The 14,620-nt window shown below is 42.1% G+C and overlaps 1 non-coding gene across 1 annotated transcript; it reads right to left on the bottom strand.

Annotated features, from left to right (window-relative positions):
- Positions 1-12,931: 12,931 nt before the first annotated feature.
- LOC128640625 (U2 spliceosomal RNA) lies at positions 12,932-13,126 on the bottom strand. The gene has a single exon (XR_008399362.1). It is a non-coding gene; the product is annotated as a U2 spliceosomal RNA (small nuclear RNA).
- Between the last annotated feature and the right edge of the window lie 1,494 nt (positions 13,127-14,620).

The following is a 14,620-nucleotide window of genomic DNA, read 5'->3' as shown; positions in this document are numbered from 1 at the left end:
GGAGCCCACCGCAAGCTACTCTATACATATTAACCCCTAAACCGCCGCTCCCGGAGCCCACCGCAACTATAATAAATGTATTAACCCCTAACCCGCCGCTCCCTGAACCCGCCGCAACCTATATTAAATGTATTAACCCCTATCCTGCCCCCCCTACACCGTCGCCACCTATAATACATTTATTAACCCCTAATCTGCCCCCCCTACACCGTCGCCACCTATAATAAATTTATTAACCCCTATCCTGCCCCCCACTACGCCGCCGCCACTGTAATAAAATGATTAACCCCTAAACCTAACCCTAACCCTAACGCCCCCTAACTTAAATATTAATTAAATAAATCTAAATAAATTAACTCTTATTAACTAAATGAATCCTATTTAAAACTAAATACTTACCTTTAAAATAAACCCTAATATAGCTACAATATAAATAATAATTATATTCTAGCTATCTTAGGATTTATTTTTATTTTACAGGTACCTTTCAATTTATTTTAACCATGTACAATAGCTATTAAATAGTTATTAACTATTTAATAGCTTACCTAGCTAAAATAAAGAGAAATGTACCTGTGAAATAAATCCTAACCTAAGTTACAATTACACCTAACACTACACTATACTTTAATAAATTATTCCTATTTAAACTAAATACTTACCTGTAAAATAAACCCTAAGATAGCTACAATGTAATTAATAATTATATTATAGCTATCTTAGGATTTATATTTATTTTACAGGTAACTTTGTATTTATTTTAGCTAGTTAGAATAGTTATTAAATAGTTATTAACTATTTAATAACTACCTAGCTAAAAGAAATACAAAATTACCTGTAAAATAAATCCTAACTTAAGTTACAATTAAACCTAATACTACACTATCATTAAATTAACTAAATAAACTACCTACAAAGAACTACAATGAAATACAATTACATAAACTAACTAAAGTACAAAAAATAAAAAAAGCTATGTTACAAAAAATAAAAAATTAAGTTACAAACATGTTAAAAATATTACAACAATTTTAAGCTACTTACACCTAATCTAAGCCCCCTAATAAAATAACAAACCCCCCCAAAATAAAAAAAATCCCTACCCTATTCTAAATTACATAAATTTCAAAGCTCTTTTACCTTACCAGCCCTTAAAAGGGCCATTTGTGGGGGCATGCCTCAAAAAGTTCAGCTCTTTTGCCTGTAAAATAAAAATACAACCCCCCCCCCAACATTAAAACCCACCACCCACATACCCCTAATCTAACCCAAACCCCCCTTATAAAAACCTAACACTAATCCCCTGAAGATCATCCTACCTTGAGTCGTCTTCACTCAGCCGAGCCACCGATGGAACTGAAGAGGACATCCGGAGCGGAAGAAGTTAATCCTCCAAGCGGCGCTGAAGAAGTCTTCGATCCGGCCGATGTCATCTTCAAAGAGGCGCTGAAGAGGTCTTCTATCCGGGCGAAGTCATCTTCCAAGCCGGGTCTTCAATCTTCCTTCCGCCGACGCGGAACCACCTTCTTCACCGACGGACTACGACGAATGACGGCTCCTTTAAGGGACGTCATCCAAGATGGCGTCCCCTCAATTCCGATTGGCTGATAGGATTCTATCAGCCAATCGGAATTAAGGTAGGAAAATCTGATTGGCTGATGGAATCAGCCAATCAGATTGAGCTCGCATTCTATTGGCTGTTCCGATCAGCCAATAGAATGCGAGCTCAATCTGATTGGCTGATTGGATCAGCCAATCGGATTGAACTTGAATCTGATTGGCTGATTCCATCAGCCAATCAGATTTTCCTACCTTAATTCCGATTGGCTGATAGAATCCTATCAGCCAATCGGAATTGAGGGGACGCCATCTTGGATGACGTCCCTTAAAGGAGCCGTCATTCGTCGTAGTCCGTTGGTGAAGAAGGTGGTTCCGCGTCGGCGGAAGGAAGATTGAAGACCCGGCTTGGAAGATGACTTCGCCCGGATAGAAGACCTCTTCAGCGCCTCTTTGAAGATGACATCGGCCGGATCGAAGACTTCTTCAGCGCCGCTTGGAGGATTAACTTCTTCCGCTCCGGATGTCCTCTTCAGTTCCATCGGTGGCTCGGCTGAGTGAAGACGACTCAAGGTAGGATGATCTTCAGGGGATTAGTGTTAGGTTTTTGTAAGGGGGGTTTGGGTTAGATTAGGGGTATGTGGGTGGTGGGTTTTAATGTTGGGGGGGGGGTTGTATTTTTATTTTACAGGCAAAAGAGCTGAACTTTTTGGGGCATGCCCCCACAAATGGCCCTTTTAAGGGCTGGTAAGGTAAAAGAGCTTTGAAATTTATGTAATTTAGAATAGGGTAGGGATTTTTTTTATTTTGGGGGGGTTTGTTATTTTATTAGGGGGCTTAGATTAGGTGTAAGTAGCTTAAAATTGTTGTAATATTTTTAACATGTTTGTAACTTAATTTTTTATTTTTTGTAACATAGCTTTTTTTATTTTTTGTACTTTAGTTAGTTTATGTAATTGTATTTCATTGTAGTTCTTTGTAGGTAGTTTATTTAGTTAATTTAATGATAGTGTAGTATTAGGTTTAATTGTAACTTAAGTTAGGATTTATTTTACAGGTAATTTTGTATTTCTTTTAGCTAGGTAGTTATTAAATAGTTAATAACTATTTAATAACTATTCTAACTAGCTAAAATAAATACAAAGTTACCTGTAAAATAAATATAAATCCTAAGATAGCTATAATATAATTATTAATTACATTGTAGCTATCTTAGGGTTTATTTTACAGGTAAGTATTTATTTTTAAATAGGAATAATTTATTAAAGTATAGTGTAGTGTTAGGTGTAATTGTAACTTAGGTTAGGATTTATTTCACAGGTACATTTCTCTTTATTTTAGCTAGGTAAGCTATTAAATAGTTAATAACTATTTAATAGCTATTGTACATGGTTAAAATAAATTGAAAGGTACCTGTAAAATAAAAATAAATCCTAAGATAGCTAGAATATAATTATTATTTATATTGTAGCTATATTAGGGTTTATTTTAAAGGTAAGTATTTAGTTTTAAATAGGATTCATTTAGTTAATAAGAGTTAATTTATTTAGATTTATTTAATTAATATTTAAGTTAGGGGGGCGTTATGGTTAGGGTTAGACTTAGGTTTAGGGGTTAATACATTTATAAGAGTTGCGGCGGGGTCTAGGAGCGGCGGTTTAGGGGTTAATACATTTATAAGACTTGCGGCGGGGTCTAGGAGCGGCGGTTTAGGGGTTAATACATTTATAAGACTTGCGGCGGGGTCTAGGAGCGGCGGTTTAGGGGTTAATACATTTATAAGACTTGCGGCGGGGTCTAGGAGCGGCGGTTTAGGGGTTAATACATTTATAAGACTTGCGGCGGGGTCTAGGAGCGGCGGTTTAGGGGTTAATACATTTATAAGACTTGCGGCGGGGTCTAGGAGCGGCGGTTTAGGGGTTAGTAACTTTATTTAGTTGCGGGGGCCTCCGGGGGCGCCGGTATAGGGGGTAGAACAGTGTAGTTTAGTGTGAGTGCTTAGTGACAGGCTAGCAATAAAGCTGGGAAAAAGCCGAAGGGCAGCGAGATCGGATGAGTGATAACTGTCACAGTCCGCTGCTCATCGCCCCGCGGCTTTTTGACAGCTTTATTTGATAACTTAGGCGAACGTATTCAAGGTCCGCGGCGGCGAAGGTAGGCGAGCTTAGGCGGACGTATTGGGCCGGCGAAGCCAGAAAAGTAGACGGCTTGATAAGTAGCCCCCTGTGGCTGTGTCTTTTACCTGTCTGCTCAATAAATTAACCACTTTGGAAAGAGTTTTGCAGTTCCTCGTTTTTCTCCTCTCAATCCTATATATATATATATATATATATATATATATATATATATATATATATATATATATATATATATATATATATATATATATGTGTGTGTGTGTGTGTGTGTGTGTGTGTGTTTTTTTGTTTTGTTTTTTAAAGAAGTATTTGGAGGTGATTTTTGGGGAATAATTTACTATCATACTGTCTAGGGGAGGGTGAGGCAATTTGAAGTTGTGGGAAAATGATGTAGCTGACATTGCCCTCCCCACAAAGGCTAAAAGATCTTAAAGTTTATGATAAAATGGTTATCCGATCTTTCAAACGTCAATTTTTACAATATAGTTTTTTTGTTTGTTTTTTTAAAGTTCTTTTTTTATTAAGAATCTTAAAGAATGTATAGATACAAAAACAGTAATAATGCAAAGATACAATCATACAGATAAGATACACATCAGTTGCAAGAATGGAAAGAGTATACATCTCAGATTCTTTTAATTTCCATATTTTATATAAAATTAAATAAAAAAGAAATACAAAAACTAACTATGTCTTCAGTATCTTGATGCCTGCTCTAATACAAATAAAACAGTCTTAATATGCAATAACCTTTTTAGTAGATCTGTATGTGATATTATAGATTACTAGGTGGATGATTAACTTATTTAGTCAAGAGGGAGAGTTGATGAGATAGTTTTAAAGTATCGCTCCCAGGTGATTTGTAATCCTATAAAGAGATCCCTATTTCCTGTTTTAAATAACTATACCCCTCTAACTCTATTAAGTTTGTTACCTTTCTGCGCCACAGCTCAGTAAAGGGAACTTCAGTGGACTTCCAGCTTTTAGCGATGAGAACCTTTGCGCTATTTATCATGATTTTTAACAGAGGCCTGAAATGTCTTCGGGGCAATTTGGTGGGCTTGTTAAGTAACCAAATCAAAGGGTCTAGTGGCAGGAGAACCTGAAATATGTCTTCTATCGCTTTGATTATGTGTTGATCTGGGAACACCACCACCACATATGACCCATACCACTACACATGTGCCCACAGCGCCAACATCTGTTTTTAGTTTTGGGAAACAATTTGTGGAGTCAGTTAGGCGTCAAGTACCAACAGTGTATGATTTTATAGTTAATCCCTCGAATGGAGGAAGAGGAAGAGGAGGACTTAAGTGTTAAGAAAAACACTCATTGCAGTTTGAGGGGTGATAATCACTCCAAGCTCCCTCTCCCAGGACTCAACAGAGGGTTGCAAATCTCCTGGGGTTGGATGGAATATAATTTTATAAATATAAGAAAGGCTATGTTTAATGGGAGGTTTGGAATTAAATAGTTTTTCAAGGTTGGTCAAAGGGCGAGTTAGGTTCTGTGAGTGTCTGTGAGTTATGATATAGTGATGAAGTCTTCTGTAAGAGAACCAGTTATGAGCCCAGGGGTAACCCTGTTCTACCAGCTGTTCTTGTGTACTTATTGATTCGTTAGATGTTATGTGTAGTGATGTTGCGAATAGTTTGCCGGCGAATAGTTCCCGGCGAACATAGCATGTTCGCGTTCGTCGCAGCGGGCAAACATATGCAATGTTCGATCCGCCCCCTATTCTTCATCATTGAGTAAACTTTGACCCTTTACCTCACAGTCAGCAGACACATTACAGCCAATCAGTGGCAGACACTCCCTCCCAGACCCTCCCACCTCCTGGACAGCATCCATTTTAGATAAATTTGGAAGCTGCATTCTTAGTGAGAGGAGGGACAGTGTAGCTGCTGCTGATTTAATAGGGAAATTGATAGCTAGGCTAGTGTATTCAGTGTCCACTACAGTCCTGAAGGACTCATCTGATCTCTGCTGTAAGGACAGCACCCCAAAAAGCCATTTTTAGGGCTAGAACATCAGTCTGTTTTTTTTCCCCTGTGTAATCTAATTGCAGTTGCCTGCCTGCCAAGCCACTTGCCCAGTGCCACCACTCATATCTGGTGTAACAGTAGTGTAAATTATTAAAAAAAATACTTTTTTGACTGTGAAACATCAGTCTGCTAGTGTAATCTAATTGCAGTTGCCTGCCTGCCAGCATGTGTGCCAGGCCCACTTGCCCAGTGCCACCACTCATATCTGGTGTAACAGTAGTGTAAATTTAAAAAAAAAAAACTTTTTTGACTGTGGAACATCAGTCTGCTAGTGTAATCTAATTGCAGTTGCCTGCCTGCCAGCATGTGTGCCAGGCCCACTTGCCCAGTGCCACCACTCATATCTGGTGTAACAGTAGTGTAAATTAAAAAAAAAACACTTTTTTGACTGTGAAACATCAGTCTGCTTGTGTAATCTAATTGCAGTTGCCTGCCTGCCAGCGTGTGTGCCAGGCTCACAGCGTATACTGTGCCCACTTTCTCAGTGCCACCACTCATATCTGGTGTAACAAAAGTGTAAATTTAAAAAAAAAAAACTTTTTTGACTGTAAAACATCAGTCTGCTTGTGTAATCTAATTGCAGTTGCCTGCCTGCCTGCCAGCGTGTGTGCAAGGCCCACTTGCCCAGTGCCACCACTCATATCTGGTGTAACAGTAGTGTAAATTAAAAAAAAAAACTTTTTTGACTGTGAAACATCAGTCTGCTTGTGTAATCTAATTGCAGTTGCCTGCCTGCCAGCGTGTGTGCAAGGCCCACTTGCCCAGTGCCACCACTCATATCTGGTGTAACAGTAGTGTAAATTAAAAAAAAAAACTTTTTTGACTGTGAAACATCAGTCTGCTAGGGTAATCTAATTGCAGTTGCCTGCCTGCCAGCGTGTGTGCCAGGCTCACAGCATATACTGTGCCCACTTGCCCAGTGCCACCACTCATATCTGGTGTAACAGTAGTGTAAATTTAAAACAAAAAAACTTTTTTGACTGTGAAACATCAGTCTGCTAGTGTAATCTAATTGCAGTTGCCTGCCTGCCAGGCTCACAGCATATACTGTGCCCACTTGCCCAGTGCCACCACTCATATCTTGTTTAATAGTAGTGTAAGTGTACATTTAAAAAAAACCAAAAACTTTTTGGACTGTGAAACATCAGTTTGCTTTTTTGTGTCAGGCTCACAGAGTATACTGTGCCCACTTGCCCAGTGGCACCACTCATATCTTGTTTAATAGTAGTGTAAGTGTACATTTAAAAAAAAAAAACTTTTTGCACTGTGAAACATCAGTCTGCTTTTTTGTGTCAGACTCACAGCGTATACTGTGCCCACTTGCCCAGTGCCACCACTCATATCTTGTTTAATAGTAGTGTAAGTGTACATTAAAAAAAATAAAAACTTTTTGGACTGTGAAACAACAGTCTGCTTTTTTGTGTCAGGCTCACAGCGTTTACTGTGCCCACTTGCCCAGTGCCACTACTCATATCTTGTTTAATAGTAGTGTAAGTGTATATTTAAAAAAATAAAAAAAATTTGGACTGTGAAACATCAGTCTGCTTTTTTTGTGTCAGGCTCACAGCGTATACTGTGCCCACTTGCCCAGTGCCACCACTCATATCTTGTTTAATAGTAGTGTAAGTGTACATTTAAAAAAATAAAAACTTTTTGGACTGTGAAACATCAGTCTGCTTTTTTGTGTCAGACTCATAGCGTTTACTGTGCCCACTTGCCCAGTGCCACCACTCATATCTTGTTTAATAGTAGTGTAAGTGTACATTTAAAAAAATAAAAACTTTTTGGACTGTGAAACATCAGTCTGCTTTTTTGTGTCAGGCTCACAGCGTATACTATGCCCACTTGCCCAGTGCCACCACTCATATCTTGTTTAATAGTAGTGTAAGTGTACATTTAAAAAAATAAAAACTTTTTGGACTGTGAAACATCAGTCTGCTTTTTTGTGTCAGGCTCACAGCGTATACTATGCCCACTTGACCAATGCCACCACTCATATCTTGTTTAATAGTAGTGTAAGTGTACATTTAAAAAAATAAAAACTTTTTGGACTGTGAAACATCAGTCTGCTTTTTTTTGTGTCAGGCTCACAGCGTATACTATGCCCACTTGCCCAGTGCCACCACTCATATCTTGTTTAATAGTAGTGTAAGTATACATTTAAAAAAATAAAAACTTTTTGGACTGTGAAACATCAGTCTGCTTTTTTGTGTCAGGCTCACAGCGTATACTATGCCCACTTGCCCAGTGCCACCACTCATATCTTGTTTAATAGTAGTGTAAGTGTACATTTAAAAAAAAAAACTTTTTTGACTGTGAAACATCAGTCTGCTAGTGTAATCTAATTGCAGTTGCCTGCCTGCCAGCGTGTGTGCCAGGCTCACAGCATATACTGTGCCCACTTGCCCAGTGCCACCACTCATATCTGGTGTAACAGTAGTGTAAATTTAAAAAAAAAAACTTTTTTGACTGTGAAACATCAGTCTGCTAGTGTAATCTAATTGCAGTTGCCTGCCTGCCAGCGTGTGTGCCAGGCTCACAGCATATACTGTGCCCACTTGCCCAGTGCCACCACTCATATCTTGTTTAATAGTAGTGTAAGTGTACATTTAAAAAAAACCAAAAACTTTTTGGACTGTGAAACATCAGTCTGCTTTTTTGTGTCAGGCTCACAGAGTATACTGTGCCCACTTGCCCAGTGGCACCACTCATATCTTGTTTAATAGTAGTGTAAGTGTACATTTAAAAAAAAAAAACTTTTTGCACTGTGAAACATCAGTCTGCTTTTTTGTGTCAGACTCACAGCGTATACTGTGCCCACTTGCCCAGTGCCACCACTCATATCTTGTTTAATAGTAGTGTAAGTGTACATTTAAAAAAATAAAAACTTTTTGGACTGTGAAACATCAGTCTGCTTTTTTGTGTCAGGCTCACAGCGTTTACTGTGCCCACTTGCCCAGTGGCACCACTCATATCTTGTTTAATAGTAGTGTAAGTGTACATTTTAAAAAAAAAAATTTGTACTGTGAAACATCAGTCTGCTTTTTTGTGTCAGACTCACAGCGTATACTGTGCCCACTTGCCCAGTGCCACCACTCATATCTTGTTTAATAGTAGTGTAAGTGTACATTTAAAAAAATAAAAACTTTTTGGACTGTGAAACATCAGTCTGCTTTTTTGTGTCAGGCTCACAGTGTTTACTGTGCCCACTTGCCCAGTGGCACCACTCATATCTTGTTTAATAGTAGTGTAAGTGTACATTTAAAAAAATAAAAACTTTTTGGACTGTGAAACATCAGTCTGCTTTTTTGTGTCAGGCTCACAGCGTATACTGTGCCCACTTGCCCAGTGCCACCACTCATATCTTGTTTAATAGTAGTGTAAGTGTACATTTAAAAAAATAAAAACTTTTTGGACTGTGAAACATCAGTCTGCTTTTTTGTGTCAGGCTCACAGCGTTTACTGTGCCCACTTGCCCAGTGCCACCACTCATATCTTGTTTAATAGTAGTGTAAGTGTACATTTAAAAAAATTAAAACTTTTTGGACTGTGAAACATCAGTCTGCTTTTTGTGTCAGTCTCACAGCGTATATTATGCCCACTTGCCCAGTGCCACCACTCATATCTTGTTTAATAGTAGTGTAAGTGTACATTTAAAAAAATAAAAACTTTTTGGACTGTGAAACATCAGTCTGCTTTTTTGTGTCAGGCTCACAGCGTATACTTTGCCCACTTGCCCAGTGGCACCACTCATATCTTGTTTAATAGTAGTGTAAGGGTAAATGACAGGCAGAGGCAGGCCACCCCGCAGGTGCCGTCGTGGTCGTGATGCTGTGATTCCCTTTGGCCCTAGAATAATGCCCAGTGTTCACGTACCATGAACTCGAAAAGTTCTGAGGACATAGTTGACTTTTTAACAATGGACACCCAATCTTCTATAGCTTCCGCTCCGAACCTTGACGCACCATCCTCCTCCAGCTTATCTTTGGGCAGCACCTCTCATGTTACCACTATGGATGTGCGGTGTGATGATGATGATGTTGTACCCGTTGCTGCTTCCTTTGTTGATTTGTCAGATACAAGTGAAGCGGTTGATGATGATGATGCGTCCGTGGATGTCAGGTGGGTGCCCGCTAGAAGAGAAGAACAGAGGGAAAGTTCAGATGGGGAGACAGAGAGGAGGAGGAGGAGACAAGTTGGAAGCAGGGGGAGGTCATCGCAAGGAGCTAGTGGCACAGTCAGACAGCATGCATCGGCACCCGGGGTCAGCCAGACAGCACGCCAATCAACGCATTCTGTTGCCACCACCAGAATGCCGTCATTGCAGAGTTCAGCAGTGTGGCATTTTTTTTGTGTGTCTGCCTCTGACAACAGCGATGCCATTTGCAACCTGTGCCAAAAGAAACTGAGCCGTGGGAAGTCCAACACCCACCTAGGTACAACTGCTTTGCGAAGGCACATGATCGCACATCACAAACGCCTATGGGATCAACACATGAGTACAAGCAGCACACAAACTCAAAGCCACCATCCTCCTCCTGGTCCAGCATCTTCAGCCACGTCAACCACTGCTGTCCTCCTTGCCGCCTCTCAACCATCCGCCACTCCGTCTCTCTTCCGGAGCAGTTCCTGCTCATCTGCCCACAGTCAGGTGTCTGTCAAGGACATGTTTGAGTGTAAGAAGCCAATGTCACAAAGTCACCCCCTTGCCCGGCGTCTGACAGCTGGCTTGTCTGAACTCTTAGCCCGCCAGCTTTTACCATACAAGCTGGTGGAGTCTGAGGCATTAAAAAAATTTGGAGCTATTGGGACACCGCAGTGGAAGGTACCCGGCCGAAATTTCTTTGCACAAAAGGCAATCCCCAACCTGTACTCAATTGTGCGAAAGCAAGTAATGGTATGTCTGGCACACAGTGTTGGGGCAAGGGTCCATCTGACCACTGATAGCTGGTCTGCAAAGCATGGTCAGGGCAGGTATATCACCTACACTGTGCATTGGGTAAACCTGCTGACGGCTGCCAAGCATGGAATGCGTGGCTCTGCAGAGGAGTTGGTGACACCGCCACGACTTGCAGGCAGGCCTGCTGCCACCTCCTCTACTCCTCCTACTCAATCCTCTTCCATAACCTCCTCGGCTGAGTCCTCTTCTGCTGCTGCGTCTTGCTCCACATCAACGGCACCCCCCCAGCTCCCCAGGTACTATTCCACATCCCGGATACGGCAGTGTCACGCCGTCTTGGGGTTGACTTGCCTGAAAGCAGAGAGTCACACCGGACCAGCACTCCTGTCCGCCCTGAACGCACAGGTGGATCAGTGGCTGACTCCGCACCAACTGGAGATCGGCAAAGTGGTTTCTGACAACGGAAGTAATTTGGTGGCGGCATTGAAATTGGGCAAGTTGACACATGTGCCATGCATGGCACATGTGTGTAATCTGATCGTACAACACTTTGTGCATAAGTACCCAGGCTTACAGGACGTCCTGAAGCAGGCCAGGAAGGTGTGTGGCCATTTCAGGCGTTCCTACATGGCCATGGCGCACTTTTCAGATAACCAGCGGTGAAACAACATGCCAGTGAGGCGCTTGATTTGCGACAGCCCGACACGTTGGAATTCAACACTCCTAATGTTCGACCGCCTGCTCCAACAAGAAAAAGCCATTAACGAGTATTTGTATGACCGGGGTGCTAGGACAGCCTCTGCGGAGCTGGGAATTTTTTGCCACGTTACTGGACGCTCATGCACAATGCCTGTAGGCTCATGCGTCCTTTTGAGGAGGTGACAAACCTAGTCAGTCGCAACGAAGGAACCATCAGCGACATCATACCATTTGTTTTCTTCCTGGAGCATGCCCTGCGAAGAGTGCTGGATCAGGCCGTAGATGAGCGTGAAGAGGAAGAGTTGTGGTCACCATCACCACCAGAAACAGCCTTTTCAGCATCGCTTGCTGGACCAGCGGCAACGCTGGCAGAGGATTGTGAGGAAGAGGAGTCAGAGGAGGAATGTGGCTTTGAGGAGGAGGAGGAAGACCAACCACAACAGGCATCCCAGGGTGCTCGTTGTCACCTATCTGGTACCCGTGGTGTTGTACATGGCTGGGGGGAAGAAGATACCTTCAGTGAGATCACTGAGGACGAGGAACGGGACATGAGTAGCTCGGCATCCAACCTTGTGCAAATGGGGTCTTTCATGCTGTCGTGCCTGTTGAGGGACCCTCGTATAAAAAAGCTGAAGGAGAATGACCTGTACTGGGTGTCCATGCTACTAGACCCCCGGTATAAGCATAAAGTGCCTGAAATGTTACCAAATTACCGCAAGTCGGAAAGGATGCAGCAGTTCCAAAATAAATTAAAAGTATGCTTTACACAGTGTATAAGGGTGATGTCACAGCACAACGGGAATCTAACAGGGGAAGAGGTGAAAGTAATCCTCCGACTCCCACGACCACGTTGGCAAGGACAGGACGCTTTACAGACGTGTTGTTGATGGAGGACATGCAGAGCTATTTAACTCCTATGCATTGCCACAGTCCTTCAGGGTCCACCCTCAGAGAACGACTCGACCGACAGGTAGCAGACTACCTCGCCTTAACTGCAGATCTCAACACTCTGAGGAGCGACGAACCCCTTGACTACTGAGTGTGCAGGCTTGACCTGTGGCCTGAGCTATCCCAATTTGCAATAGAACTTCTGGCCTGCCCCGCTTCAAGTGTCCTGTCAGAAAGGCCCTTCAGTGCAGCAGGAGGTATTGTCACTGAGAAGAGAAGTCGCCTAGGTCAAAAAAGTCTAGATTACCTCACCTTTATTATGATGAATGAGGGATGGATCCCGAAGGGACTGACATTGGGCGATACATTTGAGTAAAAAAGGCCTGATGAGATGAGCTGCCTTGGGCTAAAAATGGTCCACACGCTGCTGTATTTTATCTTCGAATGCCGGATGACTTGCGTGACTTATCCGCCACCAACTAGGGTTCAAGCCGCAATGTTTTAGGGCACTTTCTGCCTGAGAAACAAACATTAATTTTTCTGGCCGCTGCTACAGCAGCGGCTGCAACAATACCTAATTTTTCAGGCATGTGTACATGCCAAATTTTTCTGGCCTCTGGTGCTGCACTGTGGCTTCAAAAACCAAACAAAAAAAAGGCACGTAACAGGGATTAAACTGATAGGAATAGTACTACTTAACACACCACTAATATCTGGTGGCACATTAGATTGCACGTGCAGTGCCCCAAATTTGAAGTAGGAGGACCGACCAAGCATCTTTTTCCATCTCCCGGTTCCTAAAATCCATGCCATATACACGTCCCCTGATAGGGGACGTAACAGGGATTAAACTGATAAGAATAGTACTACTTTAACACACCTTATAATAATGCAGAGAGAGGCAACGCAGAGAGAGGAGTCTGAAGAAGAGGAGTCAGAGGAGGAAGGTGGCTTTGAGGAGGGGGAAGACCAAACACAGCAGGCATCCCAGAGGGCTTGTTGTCACCTTTCGGGGACCCTTGGTTTTGTACGTGGCTGGGTGGAGGAAGAGACCTTCAATGACATCAGTGAGGACAAGGAACGGGACATGGCTAGCTTGGTATCCAACCTTGTGCAAATGGGGAGTTTGCGGTTTTGCAAATGGACTGTTTGCGTTGCGTTAAACGGGGAGTTTGGTCTGTCACTGTGAAGCGGGCGTAACCCTTACACTACCTGATTGATACAACATCATACCTGATGTTTTAAAGCACGTTATTCCAAACAATTTAGGAATGTTAGGTGATTTATGTCCTATATGGATTAAAACCAGACTCTGCATCAACTATGTAATTTTCCATGGGAGTTTTGCCATGGATCCCCCTCCGGCATGCCACAGTCCAGGTGTTAGTACCCTTGAAACAACTTTTCCATCACTATTGTGGCCAGAAAGAGTCCCTGTGGGTTTTAAAATTCGCCTGCCTATTGAAGTCAATGGCGGTTCGCCCGTTCGCGAACTTTTGTGGAAGGTTGCGTTCGCCGTTCGCAAACGGAAAATTTTAAGTTCGCAACATCACTAGTTATGTGGTGAATAGCTATGTCGTGCCCTGAAGGGTCCCCTATTTTGTTTGTTCGTGCCTCCGACATCGAAAGCTCAGCATTGTGGAGCAACGATGTCAGCGGGCCCGGCCACAAGGAAAGGTAAGGGTTTGTCTTATTTATGGTATCCCAAATTTGGATTGGTTTCTTTGGTGATAGGATTAGATATTTGTCTAATTATGGTTGATTAATCTAGATGCCAGCAAATCATGGGAAGATTAAAATCTGTATTCAGGCTTTCCTCAAGAGTAATCCACCTTTTATGAAGTTTATGGATTCACCAATCTAGGAATACAGATTGTCTGTATGATTCCAAGTCTGAAACACTCAGCCCACCCAGAGCCAGAGATCGCGTAATTGTACGTTTATTTATTCTAGGAGGCCGTCTGTTCCATATGAAGGAGCTGAACAGTTGTTGGGTCTGGAAAATGAATCTAGGTGGTAAGGGGATAGGGAGAGTTTGTAAAATATATAAGAGCCTTGGAAAGGCATTCATCTTGATAGTGCTAATCCTACCAAGCCAGGAAAGGCCCTTGTTGCTCCATGAAGAGAGATCCCCTGCAAGAGCTGTTTTAATAGTTATAAAATTCAATTTAAATATAGCATCTAAATTGTCTGCCAGTTGGATTCCCAGATAGCTCAAAGAATCCTTGCACCATCTGAATGGACAAATATTGGTAAGTTTTTTTACTAGCTGAGGAGAAAGTGCGATTCCTAGCATCTCAGATGTAGAGTTATTAATTAGAAAATTAGTGAGCTTATAGAATGTATCAAGTTCCTGCAGTAGGGGGGGAACAGATCTAGTCGGGACAGTGAGG

The sequence above is a fragment of the Bombina bombina genome, chromosome 9, assembly GCF_027579735.1.
Source record: "Bombina bombina isolate aBomBom1 chromosome 9, aBomBom1.pri, whole genome shotgun sequence".
In the NCBI taxonomy this organism is placed as follows: domain Eukaryota; kingdom Metazoa; phylum Chordata; class Amphibia; order Anura; family Bombinatoridae; genus Bombina; species Bombina bombina.
This window is presented reverse-complemented; position numbering and strand designations above follow the sequence as displayed.